The sequence below is a fragment of the Saccoglossus kowalevskii genome, chromosome 1 (genome assembly GCF_978046115.1).
Source record: "Saccoglossus kowalevskii chromosome 1, keSacKowa6.1, whole genome shotgun sequence".
NCBI lineage: Eukaryota > Metazoa > Hemichordata > Enteropneusta > Harrimaniidae > Saccoglossus > Saccoglossus kowalevskii.
In genome coordinates this window covers 23594235-23610582 of record NC_140641.1, presented here as the reverse complement: position 1 = coordinate 23610582, position 16348 = coordinate 23594235, and the positions used below count along the sequence as shown (strand labels likewise).

General features: G+C 33.8%; 1 protein-coding gene across 1 annotated transcript in view; it reads right to left on the bottom strand.

Annotated features, from left to right (window-relative positions):
• LOC100377394 (vesicular glutamate transporter 3-like) overlaps window positions 1-16348 on the bottom strand; it is a 79956-nt gene that overhangs the window by 43229 nt on the left and 20379 nt on the right. The window lies entirely within an intron of this gene.

Below are 16348 nucleotides of genomic sequence, written 5' to 3'. Positions count from 1 at the left end.
CCAGAGGGGGGGGGCAAGGGGGCCATGGACCCCCCAAACGCATGAAAATGCATCTGGATTACGCATAGCATCGTCCGAATCACACGGTCCCGTGTATTCGACCTATAGGCCTGGACCCCCCAATATATTTTGCTGGATCTGCCCCTGAGACCCCCCTCAACCACCAAGCATCTGTGATTACTTAATTAGTAAGCACTGCCTATACCGAATCGTAGAAACATGGCAATTCTATGAAAATTCACCTGACAGCAGTGCAGCCCAGTGCTTCACGTTGTATAAATGATCAATTGATTGAATCAAATCCATTCCATTGCATCTGTCTTGTCTGACTGGCTTTCTCTAAAGTACCCCTTTTATGATGCAATAACTTTTATAAAGGATAAAAGCAAGACTTTATAATAAGCTAAGCGAATGGGACTTTACACATTAAATCACTATTACTGCGTTTATTTTTCTCATGTAGCTCCTGCTCTAGTCAGGTAGATACTCTGGCTAGTCACGCCTACAGAATGCATCGATAAACGTCACTGTAACTGCAAATCGGGTGGCCACACATGTACTCCTTCAAACTGTCCAAACAAGCGAAATTCTATGTTTGAGAAAAATGTTTTACACACTAGCTGGGCACAGTATGGGCAGCACGTAATCATGTAGAACGTGTACCGATGCAATATTCGGGATCGTACTTTGTATTCGCATCGTTTGGCTGTGCGCGCCAGAGTAAATGTCAACTCAAACACAAACCTTATTACCAATTCAAGGAGGGGAACACTAATGGAAAAGACGTTTAAAGTGTGTTAGGTTGATAATGAAAATAAATGTTTGAAGAAACAGAAGATAAATTGATATAGAGCAAACAGAGTACACATAGACAAGGAACTTCGATGACGTATTCACATCGTGTTATCTGTAAGAAGATCAGAACAAATCAATAGGAAAAAAAGACCTTCTATTTCCTAAGAAAAGTACATATTACTAGAGGTTGCACTTATTAAGTATGCAAGTCCAAATCTCTTTTTTGTTCGTTGTTGTCAATGTTGGTGAATGACATTTGTCTAGTCATAGGTATAACTCACCAACTATTTGAGACTGACGAATACATCTTAGATTCGAGTAGTATGCGAAAAGGAACAACCTGAGGCTGGAATTGTTCTGCGCGAAGAAGCAATCGTGCAACACAAAATGCTAGAAATGTAATTTGAACCCGATTAATAAATATATACAGTGCTTTACTAAATATTTCATGACAAACCTCGGCAAACATACAGCCTTAATAGTTGCTTATTGTTTATGATTTAGCGCTATACTACATTAATGCTAGAATCCTCACAATAAATTATGCTTTCCTAGATTAGAACGACAGCTTGATGATATGGGAACGTACTGAATGGGAAAACAGCGACGTGGTTATGATGCTCTCCGATCACATTCTTTGACTTTTAGACATATCGCAGTCAACCATCGCTCTGTCACATTCTATATATGTACTTCGGTAGTTAAACTAAGTTGAGTTAACGATACCAAAAAAGACAGTACCCCACTTTATGACAGTTATTCGTTTAAGATTAAAAAGTACCTGGATATTTATCTTGTATGTCATATTTTTATAATCGGAACATTTCGTTACTTGTCTTGTATAGTATGTTATGCATGTTTGTGTTAAATGTTGAGGCCAATGTGCAGTCATGCGCATCATTTGAATCTTGTTGTTGTATACACAATAACTATATTTGCACAGACAATCAGAACCCTAATATATATATATATATATATATATCGAACTCTCACAGTTTGTGCGTTTGACACAGCTACTCTATACTATTAGCCACAGAAGTACCGCCGTTAAAACGTTTGTAGTTTTAAATTCAACTGCATTTTTGTAGAAGCCTTATTACTATCGTAACAAATGTTTAAATTAATATCATGGTAATATCAATCCTAACATACCCCGTGTTATCTATTTACACGAATATATTGCGTCCCTGGTGAACGTACGATAGATATACGTATCTGTATTACACAATGCAGTTATTGCCAAATGGATTTAATATTGACATCTTATTGGTCTCAATACATTGCGACTCATTCACAGAATATGAATTTGACACGCACAATAATAACTACGTACATAACACGAAAACATATGTGTTACAAAATATCCACTATCAGACTGATAAGAAAATAGTCGAATATCCATGACTATGTTTTGTCTTAAGGCGCTGCCAATCATTCTTTCAAACGAGAAAATTATTTATTGTATAAGTTTGTAATCATTAATGTTCAGGTTAAAGCATTACTGATACTAACATTTAAATGTCATGTCACTATTAATTACCTGCTAGGCCCAGAAAAAATTGAGAAAATAAAAAATCGTAACTCAGATCAATACTTACAATCACTGGTATAACACGCAATTTACTCGGCCGTCAGAAAGCCCTTTTAGAAGCTTTCTATGTGATATTTCATAATTTTTTCATCGAACATTGCCTTTTGTAACTATTTTGGTCACACTGAGCGTTCATTGTGTGACAGCTAAATAGACCACTAGTGCGTTTCAAATAACCAATTTACATATCATACGCTGTTTTGTAAAGTGACTTTTTAATGACACCTCGACACGTACATGGTGAATGGTTACCACGCTTAGCAGCCGAGATATTGTAGAAGTGTAGAATACGATGAATAATGTCAAGCAATATTTCTATCACCATGACAACCGATGTGAGTCATATCGTGTATTTCACTCCATCGTCAATTTACGAACAGAGTTAGTGGAAGTAATACATAAAGAAAGAACAGTGTATAACAATTCTTCAAATAATACTGTAAATTGTGTATTTGTTCGGTGACACTGGTGTTCAGAAGTCTTTCCTTTTGATTATTACGGGCGCCCATCTCATGTAATTCACATGATTAATCAAATTACCAAATTACGTGAAACTCAAGCAGGTGAGTCGAAACATATAGGCAAGAATTTTACACGTTGAAATCCTGTCAACAAGCCAGCTGCTCTCTGATTGGTCTGACTTGTCGATGTAAGGGTTTAGTAGCCAATCAGGCACAATCTTGTATCTGGTTTTTATGATAAGATGAACAAAAAAAGAGAAAAAAACCCTCCCTGCAAATAAAATGATGCCAACGTGAATTTCATTCCTGTATATATTACGGTTGCCATGCACACAATTTTACATTAGCTTCTGACATTTCAGGCGAATAAAAATATCGATGTGATGTGCAAATCAGAGCTCAGATACCACATTGAATAGAAACTATTGTACCCGACTATTTCAATTTCCTATAAGGGTTACACAATTTATTGCCAGGCACAACAATAAGTACAGTGAAATTCATTAAATTTAAATTGTAGTTTCGTTATACCATATAATGATAGTCGGAAAACTACGTGTACACCCTTTTTCATTTGTAAATGAATAATAATGACTTGACTACCTGTTAGTGGTACAGGAAATGTCAGTTTTGCCATCCATTCATGTGTAACAGAAGACGCACCTTTCTTTAATGCATGCTAGTAAAACATGCAAGTACATGTTTTGAAGTCATCAATACCGCACTTACAATGGCTTTACAATTTTAATAATGTATTACATAGGGATAATGATTAGTTTAATTTTACTCGTCTATAAATAGAATTATAACTATGTTATTAATTCATCAGTACTATAAAATTGGGCATAGTTATTAAGCTACTAAAACAACAATAGGAATATAAACTAAAACAACAATAGGAATATGAACTAAAACAACAATAGAAATATAAACTAAAACAACAATAGGAATATAAACTAAATCAACAATAGGAATATAAACTAAAACAACAATAGGAATATAAACTAAAACAACAATAGGAATATAAACTAAAACAACAATAGGAATATAAACTAAAACAACAATAGAAACATAAACTAAAACAACAATAGGAATATAAACTAAATCAACAATAGGAATATAAACTAAAACAACAATAGGAATATAAACTAAAACAACAATGGGAATACAAACTAAAACAACAATAGGAATATAAACTAAAACAACAATAGGAATATAAACTAAAACAACAATAGGAATATAAACTAAATCAACAATAGGAATATAAACTAAAACAACAATAGAAATATAAACTAAAACAACAATAGGAATATAAACTAAAACAACAATAGGAATATAAACTAAAACAACAATAGGAATATAAACTAAAACAACAATAGAAATATAAACTAAAACAAAAATAGGAATATAAATTAAAACAACAATAGGAATATAAATTAAAACAACAATAGGAACATAAACTAAAACAACAATAGGAATATAAACTAAAACAACAATAGGAACATAAACTAAAACAACAATGGGAATATATACTAAAACAACAATAGAAATATGAACTAAATCAACAATAGGAATAAAACTAAAACAACAATAGGAATATAAACTAAAACAACAATGAGAATATAAACTAAATCAACAATAGGAATATAAACTAAAACAACAAAAGGAATATAAAATAAAACAACAATAGCAATATAGACTAAAACAACAATAGGAATATAAACTAAAACAACAATAGGAATATAAACTGAAACAACAATAGGAATATAAACTGAAACAACAATAGGAATATAAACTAAATCAACAATAGAAATATAAACTAAAACAACAATAGGAATATAAACTAAAACAACAATAGGAATATAAACTAAAACAACAATAGGAATATAAACTGAAACAACAATAGGAATATAAACTAAATCAACAATAGGAATATAAACTAAAACAACAATAGGAATATAAACTAAATCAACAACAGGAATATAAACTAAAACAACAATATGAATATAAACTAAAACAACAATAGAAACATAAACTAAAACAACGATAGGAATATAAACTAAATCAACAATAGGAATATAAACTAAATCAACAATAGGAATATAAACTAAATCAACAATAGGAACATAAACTAAAACAACAATAGAAATATAAACTAAAACAACAATAGAAACATAAACTAAAACAACGATAGGAATATAAACTAAATCAACAATAGAAATATAAACTAAATCAACAATAGGAATATAAACTAAAACAACAATAGAAATATAAACTAAAACAACAATAGAAACATAAACTAAAACAACAATAGGAATATAAACTAAAACAACAATAGAAATATAAACTAAAACAACAATGGGAATATAAACTAAAACAACAATAGAAACATAAACTAAAACAACAATAGGAATATGATGATTATTGAATAATTCATGAATAATTTATCATATATTTGTTGATTTACATCAGTATATTCAAAATTAACTGTGCTACCAATTCAGTGATCATCCCCTAAACCGGAAGTATGTCATCGTGGTGCAGGTTGGGTAGCTTAAACAAACTATACTATCTTGATTTTGTGTTCGCATGTATGTGTCCGTGTATATGAGCGTGTTTATACGAACAAGCTGTAATCATCACGACTAGTGCAGGTCGCTGAAAGAGTGGAATTTGCGGGTAATAAATAACATAATCATCTTTTTCCCTGTGTTACACGGAAGCCTAAAGTTATACATTTAAACACAGTCACTAGTTCCTTTACATCTACAAATCCCATATCATGCAGTCCATGAAAACACTACCTACGCAATGCCTGATTGAATGTCAACTCGACTCTAACTGCGATTTAAAACAACTCTAATTGCAATCAGAATATAATTAGAACACCACCAACGACTCACATGCCTTTTCCCATAAGACCGAGAGCCCTTTGTTATACGACTTGACGTCGTGACACGAGGTTTTATCTTTAATAAAAAAAGTAACAATACCGCAGGAATGATTATTTCTTGAGTAGTAAGGCATTTTGTAATCAGTCAAAGACACGGCTTTATCGGTTTAGCGAGCAGGCAAACAACCACTCAATTGACACTTAGGACAAATGTGAGGATATTAAACTCTGGTAGAAGGGATTATATTTTGAACCAGAGACCCAAAGGAATGCCAGCAATGATTACAAACGTAATCCCCTGAAAACACGAGCCAGAAAAGCTGGAACTCAATGAGATGGTAAATGTGACTTTTCTGATAGCTTGCTTATTACATGCTTTACCGGGTTTTTACACTTCCGTCTTCCATGTGATATTAGGGGAACAATTGTTAACAAAATATTCCACTGTTCTACTGTACACTTTATATATTATATATGTTCATATCACAAGATGAGATGATTATTAAACTTAATATATTCATTAGTAGACACATATATCATGCATTTTGGTTTAACTGCAGTTTAATTCGTATCTACGTGGGTAAAGTGACGTATCCGTAGCAACATTGTTGATGGATGACTACCATAACTAACAGAAAGAAGCAATATATTATTTATCATTACGAAAATAATGAATAAAGCATAGATGGAATTTATAAACGCAAACGTATTAATTATATGAATTTTGTTTCAATATATACAAGAATATATATATTCAAAACGTTCACACGTTGCGTTATATACCCGCCGGTAACTATTTCGATTTGCTTCCTAAAAGTTGATATACTGTCACAGGGCGAGGTAATGAGAAATATAATGATTCTCGTTTTCTTCTCATACAATCTCGAGTACCTGTCTTTTTCATTCCTGCAATCGGATGATCATCCTAAAAATACAATTTTTTTATGACCTTTTAATTACGAAAGGAATGTGCTTAATCGTCTTCTTGAAGTCGACGCTTGGGATCCGCACATGAAATTGCTTTTTTACATTCCATATTATATCCCGTTATAATTAAGAAACTGAAATATGTCTGGGTGATTTCCTATTATGTTTAAATGAGTTGAAGAGATATCGTGAATCTATATCAAGTTTGTAAAATTAATACCTTCCGTCGATTGCGGCAATGTGCTTGTTGGAGTAACTCGCGTCAGCGACACATGTCAAGAGATACACATTAATAGCCATATTTCTTATTATTTCTTATAGGGGAAGTGGGATGGTCATCGGAACCTTGATAAAGTAGCCACAGGGGCTTAGGATTCCAATTCTGAAATGTAAATAAGTACGAAGGTAATCAACTATCGGTATAGTTTAGTTGGTACTCATGGGTATATTATAATACTATTTTGTCTTATCAGATACATACTTGCAAAGGTCAAATGTGTTTTGCAATGATTCACAAACAGCCTGGAAATCGAGATATTCTCAGCAATTGCTCCTTCAATACATCTCAATATGAATCGACCATATATGCGATTGTGAGCAATGAATGTCCGGTAACAAATATATAACTCTAATGACAAAAATCGAAACCATACAAATATTGGTCAGTTCTTGCTGTATTCTGTATTAGTTCAATAACGCTTACTAAAAAATCAAAATGACTAATAACGCCTAAAATAAATGCTGTAATTTATCGACGAGGTGGTTTGACAGCGTGTTACAAAACACTACTAATCATAATTAGGCAGGTAAACTGGTCCTATGAGGATGTATGTTATGTCTTTGTCAGCTGGTATTATTTTATGCTTGATTGAACTGCATAATGTATTTGTTTTCATTAACCAACTCTCATTTATAAATTTGCTACACTGAATAAGAAGAAAAAGCAATCAATTCATAAGCGACGCTTGTCATTTCGTAGAATTGCAATCGAAAGAAATCATTTACTTTGTTATATATCAAATTATGTTTTAGTATTAGTAAGTTTAATACCAGTTACACCATCGTCATTAGTTTATGTGTGAATTATTCCTCTTGATAAAAGATAGCGTATAACAGAGTAATATATAAGAGATATAATAACTCGGAGCGCTGCATGCCCGGTAGATCTCGTGGTCGATATGTACACTCCCGTAAATGTCTAGGAATACCACAACGTTTACAAACCAAATATCGATTAGTATTTTTAGTAGGTTTTCATAATTGTTACCGATGATCATAGGAATATCGTCAGCTTAAGGATTAAGTAATTACGCGACTAGCGACTGTAGACATTTGAAAACAACGGATCGACGTGTGATTTAAACTGTTACAACTGGAATGTATAACAGAGTGTGTGTTTTTTTCCTCGAGACATGTGTGATTTATGTTCATATATATTCTGCAAATAAATTGGTGAAATGTAATAGTACATTGTTGAAGCAAATATGTTGGAGCTCGTTACTCGTGAAAGTATGTCATTTGTAATGAAGGTGATACAGTTTTAAGAGTTTTGCGTATTTCAGGGGCAGCTGCTCATGCTTTGCGTAAAATTCATTGCAGTACAAACATTGTTGTTATCGAGAAAGTTTAAGCAATCTTTTCACGTAGATATGAACACAAATGTCATACCTTTGCCGCAACGCGGATACATGTTCCACTGAATCGCTTGAAATTAAAAAAAAAATATTATGGTCAAATAATTTTAAAATTTAGTTTAGTGGTAGATTACAAGACCAATTGAAATTCATTGAAGTGAAACGCTAATTTCAAATCACAAACAAACATATTCATTTTAAGCGCATTCATGGATAATTTATGACGTAAGAGAAAGTGAATGAGTGAGTGAGTCGATTCGTTATTTTAGTTGTTTATCACAGAAACCTTAAACCAATTACCTTGCTGGTATTCTTAAGTTTTGATTCATAACTTTAAATTATATAATTAGTGATTGGGAAATGTATTTTATATTTGAGAGGAGACTCACTTACCTACACGTCATCAAAGTATTTGATGAGTTATCGTCAGAGGGGATAACTTAACTGGTATACTTGTAATAAATTACGACTTGAACATGGAGTGTTATGATGAGAATGATTAAAACACATGTAGTGTGTATGGGATTAAGTATTTTACTAATAATGGATCTTGAGATGGACGAGAAGCGTGTGTTTGCTAACTGGACACACTCAACAATAGAGCATTAACGATCAATCACACGCTATGTTATGTTAGAAGCAAATATTGACAATGACAGCTGAGGTGTGACTAGATGAGTAGACGATGCCATCTATGGATTAGTGAACATGCTGGTCATAGCCTTGGATCACAGTTATCGTGTATGCTGCCTAGTAAAATCAGTATGTGTTTGTCACAGTCATCTATAGTGTCTCGTCCCATGTATCTGCAAGTCTAACGAATTGCTTTCATTTCACGTGAACAACAAGTGTTCAGATTAGTTTACGTCGTTAACAGTATTGATGTAATTTTTACTTTGGCCGGTTTCGCAATTATTTATGAATGTCACAATGTATTGGTTGAAACACGCTGGTCTAACTACTTATGCCAAGCTGCGTCTGTCGGACTCTTCCCGTGATACCACTCTGAGCACGATCATTCTTTGTGACACACAACATACTAATCAAAATATTAAGAAATGACGCGTAATTACTGCGTCTAATATGAACCTACTTATGAATACCTTGCTAGCTTCAGATCTAAGAATCGTGGGTCTAGATATTTCCAAGAAAAGCTTCACATTCAGTAAAGAAATAACCGATTTACATTAAGAATCATTTAACCTATGAAGGTAATTGGGGTCATTACTCCATGATATATGCACAGATGAGATGGACGGCTACTTATTTTTTTTTAAGAATTGAAAATATATTGAAATTTCTTTACAATATGTGAATGCTAATAATCCTCTAGTTACTGGTTGCAAAGCTGTACAATCCCCGTATCTTTCGCCCGTTAATAACACGGGTTGGCTTAAGGAAATAATTAGAGGTGTTTAGTAATCCTTCAATTTACCGTGACAGCCTCTAATAAAACACGATTAATGCGCGACATGCCTGAAATCTGACAATGCGCGTATTTTTCCTTGCAAAAAAAATGAAATATAAGACGAAGATTTAATATGGTCACATTTTTGTTGTTTACCCCCTAATCGTATTTCACGGGAATTATGCGAATCCTTTTGATTACATCATTCGAATTGCGGTAGCTTTATTGAATTTCCAATTTCACCGAAGGCTGACCATCGCGATTGGATTGTATATTAATGTGACGTGACGTCATTTTGTATCTAATACGATAATGAGTTAAACTGTATTTCTAATATATTTCCCGTGACGCCATAAACATCGCCTTCTCATGTAGACGTTATATCATTTGAAACTACTGAAAAGTAACACGGCACCGGTTATACTTGGCTGTAGTGGTTGCTTGTATTCCATAGCCCATTGTGGAGCAATGGTATACGTTTGCGTCCCATCTGGAAATTGTGATAAGTGCACCCAATCGGGAAAAGAACTCTGAATGGAGTTGTACTCATCCTTGATTCCATTCACTTCTAGCGCTTAATGAGAAGTGTTATTCAGAATATCAGCTTGTAGACAGCGATAAATGACTTGGGTACTTTGTGATTCACAAAATGCTCTTTAATTGCAACGTACTCCCGTTAATACATGCGTCATAAAACATTTATATAGTTTTTAGTCTTCATTGTATTGATGGTCATTTCTGATTACGTCGTCTGAGTTACACGATGAGTTAATGTGTGCCATGCTACATATGAAATCAGAGAGAGTATCTGCCATCACAAAAGGTCACGAGTCACGTCTTATCAGGCGAGGAGAGGGCTTCATTGGCCATCTTAATTATTCCTTGACGTCAGTTGTTTATTCCATTATCTTTCAATAGGCGATTCATTTGCTTATTTAGCAAATAGTCATTTACTGTGCATCACTCTTTAATTAACATTTGTCATATTCTGCGCTCCTTGTATGAATCACTTTTGGGGTGACTACTAAAAGGAATCGAAGATCACGCAAGCGGTTCCCGTCATATAATTGGTAATGACACGACCAGGTTGAGTTATCTGAAGTGTTTCTATAGAAGAACACATGTAACTTTCATCTCGATATATATTTGTATATATTTACATATTTATATAAAACCAGCGTAAGTCCTAGTATACAATGTCGATTTCATGGTAGACGGGGTATGAAAATTGATACATATGAATACGACGATATGATGTGAGATTAATATTAAACACTTGACATTTCAGGCACTGGCGTTGGAAGCTAGGGGAGGATTCGATTACCAGTGTAGTTGTTGAATTCACCTGGTCAACACAGATCAGTTTTTGATCATCAATCCGAAAGTTGGATAATACTCAAAGTGACATGTGCCGGCACTAATGATACTCTACTACGCATTGTTTTTGTGTGAATATTTTTTAGCTTTCAGAGAAGTGACAATTATTGAATTATACAATTTTGGTTGTATAATGTACGTATAGTTACTTTCAATCAATTGTCGATAAATCAAATACTCACACGATCTAAATAATACTAAACACATTACATTTCACTAATTTCAAATAGGCAGTACTTATCATGATAGATCGAATAGTGTTCATGATTGAATAATTTAGAATACATTTTGTTTTGTTTTGTTTTTTTCTATATTGGCCCTGGTTCATGCGAGAATATAAATCAGCCAATATGCCCATAAGCTAGAATAAAGCATGTACCATCTGCCTTAAGGTCAAGTAGGTTACTTAATCGTAGAAATGTATATCCATCCTACAACTTAGCCAGTTTGAATCAGATAACTACTTTAACATACTATAACTTCTTGTCTATTACTAAAAAGTCATCGAAACTATTATGATGTATTCAAATCACAATTATTAATACAAAAGCGAATTCGATGGAGTGGCCATGATGCTGTTTTATTCTTTATAACTGCGTATATTCCAGACTCGTGGCCATATTTCCGCCATGAATATAAAGCTTTCATCGCTGTACTTTCACAATCCTCAATAGACCTGCAGTCTAATTTCCGATAGTATATTATTTTGATTCGACCTTGTGCAATTTATAAAAAAAACTGCCCCGGGCGTAAACAAGGGAGTCGGGTTCTGTATTCGTCGAGCCTTGTTTAAAAAACGCGGAGTGGCTATTAACAAGTTGCTCCACAAATAGACACTGTTAATAAATATGACTCAGGTTGACTACGATTGTCTTAAATATTCGCCTTAATTCGACTTAATATGTGTAACAGCACAATCCATAAAGAATAAAAAACAAAACCTTTCGCTGAATATCATATCATTTCTTATCATATCTATTTCTTTGCTTTTAATATATCATATCGTATCGTATCGTATCGTATCATATCATATCATATCATATCATATCATATCATTTATCCCCTTTGTAACTAGAATGGTATTGTGTTTTAATAGTATCATGTGATCGCTACTGTCGTCACGGCTACATAATAAGGTGAGTTTGAAATTCAAAGCTGAATTTAAATCTAAGCCTGAACTGTCACGTTATATATCCATTCGCTCTGCGTCACTGCCGTGTCATAAAGATTAAGATAGATTTCCGTTTTATTGGTATTCCACAGGACCCTAGTGGGATTCAACCCGTTGGGTAAGCCAAATACAACATTAGTGCAATATGGTTTCTCTTGGGTCAATGGCTTAAACTTACTCTCACGTAAATATTTCAACAGCCAGCTATAATTCGAACATGGATGTGGCATGCGATGATGCATGTCACAGTCGTGAAAGTTTGATGAGTAAGTGTCAAACGTCGTAAATCGACAATGAGTACAAATTGAGCGTGGGTGGTATCATCGAGTCACGGTTAATTTGTACATGCACCCACCCTGGGACCGGTTGAAAGATGCGAGTCGGTATTGTTAAATTTTATTCAGGAAACATTGTTTAACAATAGTAATAATCGGCTGAATCTAAGCATTATGCCCCGTGTGTCAACTAAACAAAATCACTAAATTGAACTACATTTGATAATTACTGGGAGGAACTGAACTTCATTGGGGGTATATAACACTATATCGTGCGTGCTACTTCTCCTCCACGCCTGTATTAGGAAGACACACAGGTGTTTCTCTCTTGCGGCACATAGAGAATAGCTCGGGGATTATCTGGTAAACTAACACCATCAATCTAATACATGTTTACAAACTAATTCGTCACATTCGGACAAGTTTTACACGCCCCAAATGAAATAGTACGTATTAATAGTGAATTTGCACACGCACCACCGCACACACTGCTTTCAGGAACTTACAATACGAGTTTATTATCCCCAAGTTGACAAAGTTGCAACATATGTAATATACGGCCACATTGAGACTTTGGCAGCTCCATTATATCTGTAAGTACGAGAGTTATTTAGATGTTTGTAATACTCTATTTTGTGTCTCACTCGTCCCATGAAGTAACAATATCCATCAAATTGATGATTATTACAAAATTATGAACCGGCTCGCATGTAAGCTTTTAACTTCTTCCTTTAAATGAAGAAATTTTATAAAAAATACGTTGTAAATTATTTTTGGTATACAGGCAAAGATCACATGATTCCGTGTTTTTCACCTATGCTACCCTTCACCCGCGCACTGTTGTCCGGTGCACAATCTCGTATATTTTTCAGTGCTCGGCCTCGTACATGCGTATGTTTTCCAATGTTTTACCTCATATACGTGTGTATTTTCTACTATTCGAGGCCTCATGCAACTTTCGATGTCCAAGGTTTTATCTCAGACTAGTAATACTACTAGTCTGAGGTTTTATGAATATGACGTCACGTGAAAATCGGTACAACGTTTTTTTTAAAGAATGGAATTATGTTAATACTAAACTCCCACAGGAACCTGTGGGTGTATAGAACTATGTGAATGGCTGGTAATCCAGTAAATACGTGTCACGATATTTCGTATAATGCTGTACAAATCACGACCGCACAGAAATAGCATTTGTTTCGATCCCGTGTCCGCAACTTCACGCTTTGCGAAAACGTCGCTAATTATGTGTGTCGCCGTGTGATTCAATGTTCGACTGTCTCATAGACTATCCGTCCCCTACCTGAACACATAGCAGTATTTTGCAATTAACTAATTCGTTTGATTCCCTGCAAATTACGTCACGCAGATTATATGGGCGATTCCGTGAATAATCACCCGTTTTGCGACGGCTTAAAGGTGTAATATTGGTCGCTTAGTAAATTAAAAAGACATCGATCGAGGAAGGCTAATTATGCATTCATTATTCGTATTCATTTCAGACTGTTTGGAGCATGCGCAATATTAATTAATAGCTTGGCCCACTGCTTGTACCACTAATTCGAATCCTTGCGTAGTCAATTTGTCGGCAAAACAGTATCCATTGCACGCATCCGCAAATAACAACGGAGCGTGTTCCTTCTCGAGTCGACCTTTTCAATACATTTATGACTTAACTTAATTGGTCACATGTCGTAGTCAATAATAATTCTGTACAGTATTAGGCTTTTATGGCTTTTAGCCAGGATTGAACCTTATTAAACTTTGTACTTTTCGCATCTTAGATTGTACTCACGTGAGAAACACGTAGACAGACCTCTTCAGAATTTGTTAGATTCGGCACCTACGGCATAATTTTAACGAAATTGAAATGTAAATGGATTTGTATTAAGCTTTCGTCACTTTCTTAAAATTATTACAGCTCTGATTGAAAATATGTACGTTAGTAATCTTTAGACTAAAGCTGTATGTGAACTCGTCAGGTCGGTATTATAGTGCTAAATATAATAATTGCAAGGTTTACTCATTAAATAATTGGCGAAGAGTAAAACATTCACAATTTTGTTCAAGAATGTGTCTTCGCACATTTATACACTGTTAATATACAAGTCACACCACATTTTAAGAAAAGGCTGAAATATATATAGTAATACCTGACCTGATACGACAAAAATGTGTAAATTATTGTACTGAAAACAATGACAAAACTAGAAAAATAAGTAAATTCGACATGATTAATTATAATTGAAAAATATATAGATATGGCGAGACTGTAACGACTAAAGGCGTAAATGCATACTTCAATCAGAGGCTACAATTTCTACGTTCTCAAAATGGCGAGTAAAGAGATTGCGAGTGAGGCTCATTTCATCACGTGATAGAATCACGTGTCCAATTTCCCCGCTTGATTTTGTTTTCGAAACTTTGCAGTTCAAATAATACATTCGAGATCTTTTGTTTCACTCTAATAATATGCCAATTTATTAGCATCTTCAACTTGGGTATCCTTACTTTTCATAATTTCGCAGAGCCTTGGTTTAACAAAAGTATTTGACATGTTTAGTTGTTTTACAATTACAATGGAATATTGTTATATTATCAAGAAAATATAAAAAAGTTTCAAAGGTTTCCACAATTACAATTCTCATCGTATGCGAGTACATTTATAATTTAAACAATCTGGCTAACTATTCTAAAATTAATCTGGTTTGAGAATTAAATAATAAGATGTGAATTTGAGATCCGTCATAGTATCAGTTGTACGCATGTGAATATCATTGGTAAAGCTAATATGCAACCCATTAAATCACCTACACGAGTGTATTGATGAATTGCGGCGTGATAACCACAAATTCACGATTCATTCGGTATACACTAAAGTGGATGAGATTTCATGTCAGATAAATCTCATATATCAGTTCACACGATATGTTATCTACTACACATCTACTATTGTAAGCCACCAATTTAATGCTTGGTTAGGGTTAAAGTTTGACGTGATCAAGTAATTGACATCTCGCCTTACATACTCTGCGTGCTACAACATGGGAATGGGAGATATACGAGTGTGGAAGTAAACGTCTGACAGGATGGTTGTCTTATGGTTGATTGCTTTTTTTTAATGTTATTTACACGATTACGTAAAAACCACATCATCAAATTAGCAAGCATGTGTTGATGTGTAAGTGAATGAAAATGGGAAAATTATCGTGATCAATGCTCCCCCCTTTAAAAAGAATATGTTACGGTAAACAGATTAGTGCCACTGCATTCTTTTCATACAAGTGTTTAATAATTCACAAAATCATTAATTTTTCCCCTGTATTGTTACTTTATATTTATTTTAATTTTTAACGCGTTTTGAATCGGCGTGGAATTAATCATTTAGTGGTATGTATATATATATATGTATATATGTATATATATATATATATATATATATATATATATATATATATATATATATATATATATATATATATATATATATATATATATCATTTAGAGCAATTAATATGTTGTTTTACGGATACGTCAACAGACTAGGCGGTAGGACGAAGGAGGTGAAAGAGCAAAAGAGTGTAGAGTAGTGGTGTAAAGAGATGCAGAGAATTGTCGCTATGCATGGCGATGTGTCTTGCAGTTTGAATGACGCGAATGATTGAATAATTAATTATAATTTATGATAACAGAAAAAAAAAGAACTCTGCTATTTTCATATTATATCCTATCTATGGAATGTATTAAAATTGTTGTGTAAAACCTTCGACCCAGCAGTGAGCCCATGCAATGTGTGTCTCTTCCATGCCTTTGTGA